General features: G+C 48.0%; 1 pseudogene; it reads right to left on the minus strand.

Moving 5' to 3' along the window:
• Nucleotides 1-6302: 6302 nt before the first annotated feature.
• On the minus strand, nucleotides 6303-8251 carry LOC148778435 (28S ribosomal RNA; annotated as a pseudogene).
• Between the last annotated feature and the right edge of the window lie 4365 nt (nucleotides 8252-12616).

Genomic DNA, 12616 nt, shown 5'->3' on the forward strand with positions numbered 1-12616 from the left:
TAAAATAAAATTAATAGTAGGATAGGCTCTTAAGGTTATTTATGAGGACTAAATGAAAGAATACAGTTTAAAGTGGCCAGAAAGGTTGATCATGTAGTAAATGATCAATAAATGTTAACCATTATTTTTTTAAAATAAAGGATTAGAGTATTACGAGCTTGAATATTACTTGGACTCAAAGCTGTGACATTGTTAGAATTTAATATTAAGTTTTCTATAAGTCTTATTGGTATTGTAAACTGTGTCCTAAAATAAGCCAAGTGAAAGTCAATCAGTCATGTCCCCTACTCTTTGCAAACGCACGGACTATAAAGTCCACAGAAGTCTCTAGGTCAGAATACTGAAGTGAGAAGTCTTTCCCTTCTCCAGAGAATCTTCCCAACCCAGGATCAAACCAGGTCTCCTGCATTGCCAGCAGATTCTTTACTGTCTGAGACACCAGGGAAGCCTATATTTTGTGTAAAAAAAAAAAAAAAAACCTCTTAGTGTTTCCCATCTACCTGAAAGCAATGTGTTAATGTGGTAAGTGCAATTCTGTCTGCCTCATTCCCTAAGAAACCTGTCTGTCCATTCTGGCTCAAACCAGGTATCAGCTCTTCTGAGTTTTTTTTATCACTGACCCTAAACCTAACCCTAACCCCTAAACCTAAACCCTAACCCTTAACCTCAGTTCAGTTCAGTCGCACAGTCGTGTCCAACTCTTTGCGACACCATGTATCACAGCACGCCAGGCCTCCCTGTCCATCACCAACTCCATGTCCATCGAGTCGGTGATGCCATCCAGCCATCTCATTCTCTCTTGTCCTCTTCTCCTTCCCGCCCCCAATCCCTCCCAGCATCAGAGTCTTTTCCAGTGAGTCAGTTCGTCGCATGAGGTGGCCAAAATATTGGAGTTTCCGCTTTAGCATCAGTCCTTCCAATGACCACCCAGGACTGATCTCCTTTAGAATGGACTGGTTGGATCTCCTTGCGGTCCAAGGGACTCTCAAGAGTCTTCTCCAGCACCACAGTTCAAAAGCATCAATTCTTCAGCACTCAGCTTTCTTCACAGTCCAACTCTCACATCCATACATGAGCATTTGAAAAACCATAGCCTTGACTAGATGGACCTTGGTTGGCAAAGTAATGTCTCTGCTTTTTAATATGCTGTCTAGGTTGGTCATAACTTTCCTTCCAAAGAGTAAGCGTCTTTTAATTTCATGGCTGCAAGCAGCATCCACAGTGATTTTGGAGCCCCCCAAAATAAAGTCTGACACTCTTTCCACTGTTTTCCCATCTATTTCCCATGAAGTGATGGGACCAGATGCCATGATCTTAGTTTTCTGAATGTTGAGCTTCAAGCCAACCTTGTCACTCTCCTCTTTCACTTTCATCAAGAGGCTTTTGAGTTCCTCTTCACTTTCTGCCATAAGGGTGGTGTCATCTACATATCTGAGGTTATTGATATTTCTCCCGGCAGTCTTGATTCCAGCTTGTGCTTCTTCCAGCCCAGCGTTCCTCATGATGTACTCTGCACATAAGTTAAATAAGCAGGGTGAAAATATAAAACCTTGACATATTCCTTTTCCTATTTGGAACCAGTCTGTTGTTCCATGTATAGTTCTGACTGTTGCTTCTTGACCTGCATACAGGTTTCTCAAGAGGCAGATCAGGTGGTCTGGTATTCCCATCTCTTTCAGAATGTTCCACAGTCTATTGTGATCCACACAGTCAAAGGATTTGGCATAGTCAATGAAGCAGAAATAGATGTTTTTCTGGAATTCTCTTGCTTTCTCCATGATCCAGCGGATGTTGGCAATTTGATCTCTGGTGCCACTGCCTTTTCTAAAACCTGCTTGAACATCTGGGAGTTCATGGTTCACATATTGCTGAAGCCTGGCTTGGAGAATTTTGAGCATTACTTTACTAGCGTGTGAGATGAGTGCAATTCTGCAGTAGTTTGAGCATTCTTTGGCATTGCCTTTCTTTGGGATTGGAATGAAGACTGACCTTTTCCAGTCCTGTGGCCACTGCTGAGTTTTCCAAATTTGCTGGCATATTGAATGCAGCACTTTCACAGCATCATTTTTCAGGATTTGAAATAGCTCAACTGGAATTCCATCACCTCTACTAGCTTTGTTCGTAGTGATGCTTTCTAAGGCCCACTTGACTTCACAATCCAAGATGTCTGGCTCTAGGTGAGTGATCACGCCATCGTGATTGATTTCTGTTCGTTTCCAAGGCAAACCATTCAATATTACAGTAATCTAAGCCTATGCCCCAACCAGTAACGCTGAAGAAGGCAAAGTTGAACGGTTCTATGAAGACCTACAAGACCTTTTAGAACTAACGCCTTTTCCTAGAAGGTCAAATTAGCCTACTACTAGAATTACTAAGACCTTTAATAAGAACAAAGAAACCAGTGATCCTAAACTTTGTAGTATGGGTGAAATGATACTTTGCCATAACTGAATGGAATCCCTGTTGGATTTCTCATGGGTTCCAGTCCATGGGATCACAAGAGTCAGACACGATTTACCGACTAAACGGTCACTACCATTTTTATGTAACAAATAATCCGTGGATTGTTTACATACTGATACATATGACTTACAGATGAGAAGATAGTTATTGAACTGTAGCCTGCCAGGCTCGTCTGTCCATGGGATTTTCCAGGCAAGAATATTGGAATGGGTTGTCATTTCCTCCTCCAGCGGGAAACCTTTATTAAAGCTTTCATTTCCAGCGTTACCACAATTGGGCATGAGACAATCCTGCCCCTTGTGGCTATTCCCTGCAATAGCAACCTTAAAATTTTTGCATATCAGTACCTAATAGGTACAAAAAATGCTGTGTTCTAAATTACACAAGCTCAAGAAACCTCCTGAGCAAAACAATAAAAACATGAAAAACAGGGAAAATTATCAGAAGAAAATATCAAGAGGCAAATAAAATCTACAAAGTTTTAAAATAAAACGACATGAAAAGTCGCTCAGTTGGGTGAATAGAAACAGGAAAATCAATCTGACGATGATGACCTTAGAGAAGTGAAAAAGACCAATCTCAAAAAAGTCTACAAACAAGAAATGCTAGAATGAGGTGAAGAAAAAGGACCCTAATGTGGTGCAAATAAAATATCATTGTTAACAGTTGTCATGAGAATTTCCATACATGTGCCCTTTTTTTAAAAAAAATAGACCCCCCTATATAATCTGACAGTCGAACTCCTGGGAGTGTATGTGGAGAAAATCAGATTTTGTAAAACGCATCACTGAAATCTGCCCTGCAGCAGTACCTACAGTAGCCAAAACATAGAAGTTAGCAGGCTATACAGGGACAGGTATGACTCATTTGAAAAGATCCTGATGCTGGGAAAGACTGAAGGCAGGAGGAGAAGGGAACGAGAGAGAATGAGATGGTTGGATGGCATCACCGACTTGATAAACATGAGTCTGAGTAAACTCCAAGAGTTGGTGTGGGACAGGGAGGCCTGGCATGCTGCAGTCCATGGGGTCGCAAAGAGTCAGACACGACTGAGCAACTGGACTGAACTGAACAGGGACAGGTGAATGGATAAAGACAAAGTGGTACACAATGAAGTACGACTCTGACTTAAAGAAATGAAGTAATGCTACTCGAAGGGATAGATAAATCTAGAGGAAATCTTAGAAGGTAAAGTAAGTCAGATTGAGACAGGGAAACATTGTTTGATATCATGTACAGGTTGGAGAAGACTCTTGAGAGTCCCTTATACTGCAAGGAGATCCAACCAGTCCATTCTAAAGGAGATCAATCCTGGATGTTCATTGGAGGGACTGATGCTAAAGCTGAAGCTGCAATACTTTGGCCACCTCATGCGACGAGTTGACTCACTGGAAAAGACTCTGATGCTGGGAAAGGTTGGGGGCGGGAGGAGAAGGGGACGATGGAGAATGAGATGGCTGGATGGCATCACCGACTCTGTGGACATGAGTTTGAGTGTACTCCGGGAGTTGGTGATGGACAGGGAGGCCTGGCGTGCTGTAATTCATGGGGTCGCGGAGAGTCGGACACGACTGAGCGACTGAACTGAACTGAACTGAACAGGTGTGAAACACTTTCACAGCATCATCTTTAAGGCTTTGAAATAGCTCAACTGGAATTCCATTACCTCCACTAGCTTTGTTTGTAGTGATGCTTTCTAAGGCAAACAAAGCTAGTGGAGGTGATGGAATTCCAGTTGAGCTATTTGAAATCCTGAAAGATGATGCTGTGAAAGTTCCGCACTCAGTGTGCCAGCAAATTTGGAAAACTCAGCAGTGGCCACAGGACTGGAAAAGGTCAGTCTTCATTCCAATCCCAAAGAAAGGCAATGTCAAAGAATGTTCAAACTACCGTACAATTGCACTCATCTCACACACTAGTAAAGTAATGCTCAAAATTCTCCAAATCAGACTTCAGTAATACATGAACCGTGAACTTCTAGATGTTCAAGCAGGTTTTAGAAAAGGCAGTGGCACCAGAGATCAAATTGCCAACATCCGCTGGATCATGGAGAAAACAAGAGAGTTCCAGAAAAACATCTATTTCTGCTTCATTGACTATGCCAAATCCTTTGACTGTGTGGATCACAATAGACTGTGGAACATTCTGAAAGAGATGGGAATACCAGACCACCTGACCTGCCTCTTGAGAAACCTGTATGCAGGTCAGGAAGCAACAGTTAGAATTGGACATGGAACAACAGACTGGTTCCAAATAGGAAAAAGAGTATGTCAAGGTTGTATATTGTCACCCTGCTTATTTAACTTATATGCAGAGCACATCATGAGGAACGCTGGGCTGGGAGAAGCACAAGCTGGAATCAAGATTGCCAGGAGAAATATCAATAACCTTAGATATGCAGATAACACCACCCTTATGGCAGAAAGTGAAAAGGAACTCAAAAGCCTCTTGATGAAACTGAAAGAGGAGAGTGAAAAAGTTGGCTTGAAGCTCAACATTCAGAAAACTAAGATCATGGCATCTGGTCCCATCACTTCATGGGAAATAGCTGGGGAAACAGTGGAAACAGTGTCAGACTTTATTTTTTGGGGCTCCAAAATCACTGCAGATGCTGCTTGCATCCATGAAATTAAAAGACGCTTACTCCTTGGAAGGAAAGTTATGACCAACCTAGATAGTATATTAAAGAGCAGAGACATTACTTTGCCAACAAAGGTCCGTCTAGTCAAGGCTACGGTTTTTCAAGTGGTCATGTATGGATGTGAGAGCTGGACTGTGAAGAAAGCTGAGTGCCGAAGAATTGATGCTTTTGAACTGTGGTGCTGGAGAAGACACTTGAGAGTCCCTTGGACTGCAAGGAGATCCAACCAGTCCATTCTAAAGGAGATCAGTCCTGGGTGTTCATTGGAAGGACTGATACTTAAGCGGAAACTCCAGTACTTTGGCCACCTCATGCGACGAGCTGACTCACTGGAAAAGACTCTGATGCTGGGGGCTATTGGGGTCGGGAGGAGACGGGGACGACAGAGAATGAGATGGCTGGATGGCATCACCGACTTGATGGAGGTGAGTTTGAGTGAACTCCGGGAGTTGGTGATGGACAGGGAGGCCTGGCGTGCTGTGATTCATGGGGTCGCAAAGAGTCAGACACGACTGAGCGACTGAACTGAACTGAAGAGAGTCATAGTTACTCCAGCCGTTTACCCGCGCTTCATTGAATTTCTTCACTTTGACATTCAGAGCACTGGGCAGAAATCACATGTGTCAACACCCACCTCGGGCCTTCCCAATGCTTTGTTTTAATTAAACAATCGGATTCCCCTGGTCCGCACCAGTTCTAATTTGGCTGCTAGGCGCTGGGCCGAGGCGAGGCGTTGCGTGCAAATGAGGCCCCGGGGGCGCACCCGGCGTGGGGAATGGCGTACCGGGCCCACGGGCCGCAAGGGGCGGCAGGGGCAGGTGGCGTGGCGAAGCACGGCTGCCAGGGCAGTGGGGAGGGTGAGAGCCCCCATGCCCCGCCGCTGACAGCCAGTGGACACGCACACACAAGCGCACCGCACGTGCCCTGGCCCCCCGCGCATGGCTGGGGCTCGCTGGCACCGGCAGGGCTCCCCGGGGGCTGCCGCGACACCCACCACAGCTGGGGCGATCCACGGGAAGGGCCAGGCTGTGTCCAGAGTAGCCGCTGCCGCCAGCCCCCCAGGTGCCTGGGCCCCCGCGGGGGTATCTCCTCTGCCACTGGGGCACCGGCCGCTCCCGGACGCCCCCGGTCCCGCCGCCCCCCCCTCCCCCCGCGGAGCGTCCGTGGTGGGAGAGGTGGGGGTGGGTGGGGGAGGGGGTCCTTCCCCCTCGGTTTCCCCCCTACCCGGGCTCCCATCCCTCTCGCGCCTCTCCAACTGCCGGCAAAGGCCGGGTATGGCCCTGACATTCCAGCACCATCCATTTTCAGGGCTAGTTGATTCGGTAGGTGAGTTGTTACACGCTCCTTAGCGGATTCCGACTTCCATGGCCACCGTCCTGCTGTCTATATCAACCAACACCTTTTCTGGGGTCTGATGACCGTCGTCATCGGGCGCCTTAACCCGGTGTTCGGTTCATCCCGCAGCACCAGTTCTGCTTACCAAAAGTGGCCCACTAGGCACTAGCATTTCATGCCCGGCTCCACACCAGCGAGCCAGGCTTCTTACTCATTTAAAGTTTGAGAATAGGTTGAGATGGTTTCGGCCCCAAGACCTCTAATCATTCGCTTTACCAGATAAAACTGCGTGGGTTTTCATTGCGAGAGTGCCAGCTATTCTGAGGGAAACTTCAGAGGGAACCAGCTGCTAGATGGTTCGATTAGTCTTTTGCCCCTATACCCAGGTCGGACAACAGATTTGCATGTCAGGACCGCTACAGACCTCCACCAGAGTTTCCTCTGGCTTCGCCCTGCCCAGGCATAGTTCACCATCTTTCAGGTCGAATATGTGCGCTCATGCTCCACCTCCCCAGCGTGGCGGGCGAGACGAGCCGGTGGTGCGCCCTTGGTATACTGGGGAGGCCTCAGGATCCCACCTCGGCCGCTGGTTAAGGCGGCCTTCACCTTCATTGTGCCACAGCGACTTTCGTGCGAGCCCCTGACTCCCGTACGTGTTAGACTCCTTGGTCCGTGTTTCAAGACGGGTCGGGTGGGTGGCGGACATCGCCGCTGACCCCGTGCGCTTGCTTCTCCGAACAGCGTGACCGAGAAAACTCCCCTGGGCCCGACAGCGCGACCCGCCCGGAGCGCACTGAGAACAGTCCGCCTGGCCCCAACCCACCCGGTTGGAGGCGGGCTGGGGTGGGAGAGCGGTCGCGCCGTAGGAGTGGCGGCCCGGCCCCCCCAGACCCCCACGCGCCACCCTCGGCTGGCGGGGGGGGGGGGTGGACACCGGCGCGCCCCGCGGGGAACTCCCCTTGGAGGGAGCGCCCCCGCGGGGGGAACCGCCGGGAGGGGGAGAGCGCGGCGACAGGTCTGGCCTCCCGTGGACCCGGGATTCAGCGAGCGCTGCTGCTGGGGTGCTGTAACACGGGGGGGTGGACCCACAGCCGCGACGGCGGAGCAACCCCGAGCCACCTTCCCCACCGGCCTTCCCAGCCGTCCTGGAGCCAGTGGAAATGCTCCCGGCAGCGCCCGGTCACCTGCCAGGGGTCCGTCCCCCGCCGACCCCACCCGCCCACCCCTGTGACCCTCCCACCGCCCACCTCCACCCAGAGACGGAGGGGAGAGTGGCGAGGGGCGGAGGGAGGGCGGGTGGAGGGGTCGGGAGGAACGGGGAGCGGGAAAGATCTGCCGGGCCGCTGGCACGGCCGGACCCTCCGCCGGGTTGAATCCTCCAGGCGGACTGCGCGGACCCCACCCGTTTACCTCTTAAGGGTTTCACACCCTCTTGAACTCTCTCTTCAAAGTTCTTTTCAACTTTCCCTTACGGTACTTGTTAACTATAGGTCTTGTGCCGGTATTCAGCCTCAGATGGAGTTTACCATCCGCTTTGGGCTGCATTCCCAAGCAACCCCACTCCGGGAAGTCCCGGGCCCGGAGTGCCGGGGGGCCGCTAAGGCCTCACACAGTCCACTGCTGGGCCTCAATCAGGACTTGGGCCCCGCCACGAGCGGCGCTGTGGAGTGGGTCTTTCGTATGCCACATGTCCCGCACCCCACCGCGGGACGGGGATTCGGTGCTGGGCTCTTCCCTGTTCACTCGCCGTTACTGAGGGATTCCTGGTTAGTTTCTTTTCCTCTGCTGACTAATATGTTTAAATTTAGCGGGTCGCCATGTCTGATCTGAGGTCGCGTCTCGGAGGGCACAGGCACGCGTGTGCGGGACGAAGGCGACCGCAAGGAGGGGTCCCGAGAAGGGGATGGAGAGACCCACGGCCGACTGCCCCGGGCCCCCTTCCCCACGCACACAGAGCAACCCTACTGCCGACCCCGCCGCCTACCCATCATCCCTTCAATGGAGGAGGCGGTGGCAGCAGCAGCAGCGGGCAGCGGGCGGAGAGGGAGACCTTGAGGCGGGGCGGGATGGTAGAGTCGGCAGCCACAGGACGGTCGGGGCGGGGGCAGCAGACGGAGCGGGGGGGGGGGGGGTTGGGGAGGTTGGAGGTAGGAGGCTCCCTAACCCTGATCCTGACCCTGAACCTTACCCTAACCCCATGAACAGTAGGAAAAGGCAAAGTGATAGGGTACTGAATGAGGAACTCCCCAGGTTGGTGGGTTCCCAATATGCTACTGGAGTTCAGTGGAGAAATAAATCCAAAAAGAATGATGGGATGGAGCCAAAGCAAAAATAATGCCCAGTTGTGGATGTCACTGACCTTTTCCAGTCCTGTGGCCACTGCTGAGTTTTCCAAATTTGCTGGCATATTGAGTGCAGCACTTTCACAGCATCATCTTTCAAGATTTGAAATAGCTCAACTGGAATTCCATCACCTCCACTAGCTTTGTTCATAATGATGCTTTCTAAGGCCCACTTGACTTCACATTCCAAGATGTCTGGCTCTAGGTCAGTGATCACGTTATCGTGACTATCTTGGTCGTGAAGATCTTTTTTGTACAGTTCTTCTGTGTATTCTTACCACCTCTTCTTAATATCTTCTGCTTCTGTTAGGTCCATACCATTTCTGTCCTTTATCGAGCCCATCTTTGCATGAAATGTTCCCCTGGAATCTCTAATTTTCTTGAAGAGATCTCTTGTTTTTCCTATTCTGTTGTTTTCCTCTATTTCTTTGCATTGATCACTGAGGAAGGCTTTCTTATCTCTCCTTGCTATTCTTTGGAACTCTGCATTCAGATGCTTATATCTTTCCTTTTCACCTTTGCTTTTCACTTCTCTTCTTTTCACAGCTATTTGTAAGGCCTCCTCAGAGAGCCAATTTGCTTTTTTGCATTTCTTTTCCATGGGGATGGTCTTGGTTCCTGTCTCCTTTACAATGTCACGAACCTCCGTCCAGAGTTCATCAGGCACACTATCTATCATATCTAGTCCCTTAAATCTATTTCTCACTTCCACTGTATAATCATAAGGGATTTCATTTAGGCCATATCTGAATGGTCTAGTGGTTTTCCCTACTTTCTTCAATTTAAGTCTGAATTTGGTAATAAGAAGTTCATGATCTGAGCCACAGTCAGCTCCTGGTCTTGTTTTTGCTAACTGTATACAGCTTCTCCATCTTTGGCTGCAAAGAATATAATCAGTGTGATTTCGGTGTTGACCATCTGGTGATGTCCATGTGTAGAGTCTTCTCTTGTGTTGTTGGAAGAGGGTGTTTGCTATGACCAGTGCGTTCTCTTGCCTTTGCCCTGCTTCATTCCGTGCTCCAAGGTCAAATTTGCCTGTTACTCCAGGTGTTTCTTGACTTCCTACTTTTGCATTCCAGTCCCCTATAATGAAAACGACATCTTCTAAAAGGTCTTGTAGGTCTTCATAGAACTGTTCAACTTCAGCTTCTTCAGCATTACTTTTGGGGCATAGGCCTGGAATACTGTAATATTGAATGGTTTGCCTTGGAAACGTACAGAAATCATTCTGTCGTTTTTAAGATTGCATCCAAGTACTGCATTTCGGACTCTTTTGTTGACCATGATGGCTACTCCATTTCTTCTAAGGGATTCCTGCCCACAGTAGTAGATATAATGGTCATCTGAGTTAAATTCACCCATTCCAGTCCATTTTAGTTCACTGATTTCTAGAATGTCTATGTTCACTCTTGCCATCTCCTGTTTGACCACTTCCAATTTGCCTTGATTCATGGACCTAACATTCCAGGTTCCTATGCAATATTGCTCTTTACAGCACCGGACCTTGCTTCTATCATCGGTCACATCCACAACTGGGTATTGGTTTTGCTTTTGCTTCACCCCTTTATTCGTTCTAGAGTTACTTCTCCACTGATCTCCAGTAGCATACTGGGCACCTACCGACCTGTGGAATTCCTCATTCAGTATCCTATCATTTTGCCCTTTGATACTGTTCATGGGGTTCCAATCCCAAGAAAGGCAATGCCAAAGAATGCTAAAACTACCGCACAATTGCACTCATCTCACACGCTAGTAAAGTCATGCTCAAAATTCTCCAAGCCAGGCTTCAGCAATATGTGAACCATGAAATCCAAGATGTTCAAGCAGGTTTTAGAAAAGGCAGAGGCACCAGAGATCAAATTGCCAACATCCGCTGGATCATGGAGAAAGCAAGAGAGTTCCAAAAAAACATCTATTTCTGCTTCATTGACTATGCCAAAGCCTTTGACTGTGTGGATCACAATAAACTGTGGAAAATTCTGAAAGAGATGGGAATACCAGACCACCTGACCTGCCTCTTGAGAAACTTGTATGCAGGTCAGGAAGCAACAGTCAGAACAGTACGTGGAACAACAGACTGGTTCCAAATAGGAAAAGGTGTACGTCAAGGTTGTATATTGTCACCTCGCTTATTTAACTTATATGCAGAGTACATCATGAGGAACGCTGGGCTGGAAGAAGCACAAGCTGGAATCAAGATTGCCGGGAGAAATATCAATAACCTCAGATATGCATATGACACTACCCTTATGGGAGAAAGTGAAGAGGAACTCAAAAGCCTCTTGATGAAAGTGAAAGAGGAGAGTGACAAGGTTGGCTTGAAGCTCAACATTCAGAAAACAAAGATCATGGCATCTGGTCCCATCACTTCATGGGAAATAGATGGAAAAACTGTGGAAACAGTGTCAGACTATTTTTTTGGGCTCCAAAATCACTGCAGATGGTAATTGCAGCCATGAAATTAAAAGACGCTTACTCCTTGGAAGGAAAGTTATGACCAAACTTGATAATATATTAAAAAGCAGAGACATTACTTTGCCAACAAAGGTCCGTCTAGTCAAGGCTATGGTTTTTCCCGTGGTCACGTATGGATGTGAGAGTTGGACTGTGAAGAAAGCTGATCGCCGAAGAATTGATGCTTTTGAACTGTGGTGTTGGAGAAGACTCTTGAGAGTCCCTTGGACCGCAAGGAGATCCAACCAGTCCATTCTAAGGGAGATCGATCCTGGGTGTTCATTGGAAGGACTGATGGTAAAGCTGAAACTGCAATACTTTGCCCACCTCATGCGACGAGTTGCCTCTGGAAAAGACTCTGATGCTGGGAAAGGTTGGGGGTGGGAGGAGAAGGGGACGACCGAGAATGAGATGGCTGGATGGCATCACCGACTTGATGGAGGTGAGTTTGAGTGAACTCTGGGAGTTGGTGATGGACAGGGAGGCCTGGCGTGCTGTGATTCATGGGTTTGCGGAGAGTCGGACACGACTGAGCTACTGAACTGAACTGAACTGAACTGTGGATGTGACTGGTGATAGAAATAAGGTCCAATGCTGTAAAGAGCAACATTGCATAGGAACCTGGAATGTTAGGTCCATGAATCAAGACAAATTGGAAGTGGTCAAACATTGGTGACAAGAGTGAACATAGACATTCTAGGAATCAGTGAACTAAAATGGACTGGAATGGGTGAATTTAACTCAGATGACCATTATATCTACTACTGTGGGCAGGAATCCCTTAGAAGAAATGGAGTAGCCATCATGGTCAACGAGAGTCCGAAATGCAGTACTTGGATGCAATCTTAAAAATGACAGAATGATTTCTGTACGTTTCCAAGGCAAACCATTCAATATTACAGTATTCCAGGCCTATGCCCCAACCAGTAATGCTGAAGAAGCTGACGTTGAACAGTTCTATGAAGACCTACAAGACCTTTTAGAACTAACACCCCAAAAAGATGTCGTTTTCATTATAGGGGCCTGGAATGCAAAAGTAGGAAGTCAAGAAACACCTGGAGTAACAAGCAAACTTGACTTTGGAGCACGGAATGAAGTAGGGCAAAGGCAAGAGAACGCACTGGTCATAGCAAACACCCTCTTCCAACAACACAAGAGAAGACTCTACACATGGACATCACCAGATGGTCAACACCGAAATCACACTGATTATATTCTTTGCAGCCAAAGAGGGAGAAGCTCTACACAGTTAGCAAAAAAAGACAAGGAGCTGACAGTGGCTCAGATCATGAACTCCTTATTGCCAAATTCTGACTTAAATTGAGAAAGTAGGGAAAACCGCTAGACTGTTCAGATATGACCTACATCAAATCCCTTATGA

Source organism: Moschus berezovskii, chromosome 2 (assembly GCF_049115385.1).
Source record: "Moschus berezovskii isolate FMDL1 chromosome 2, NW_MosBer_1.0, whole genome shotgun sequence".
In the NCBI taxonomy this organism is placed as follows: Eukaryota; Metazoa; Chordata; class Mammalia; order Artiodactyla; family Moschidae; genus Moschus; species Moschus berezovskii.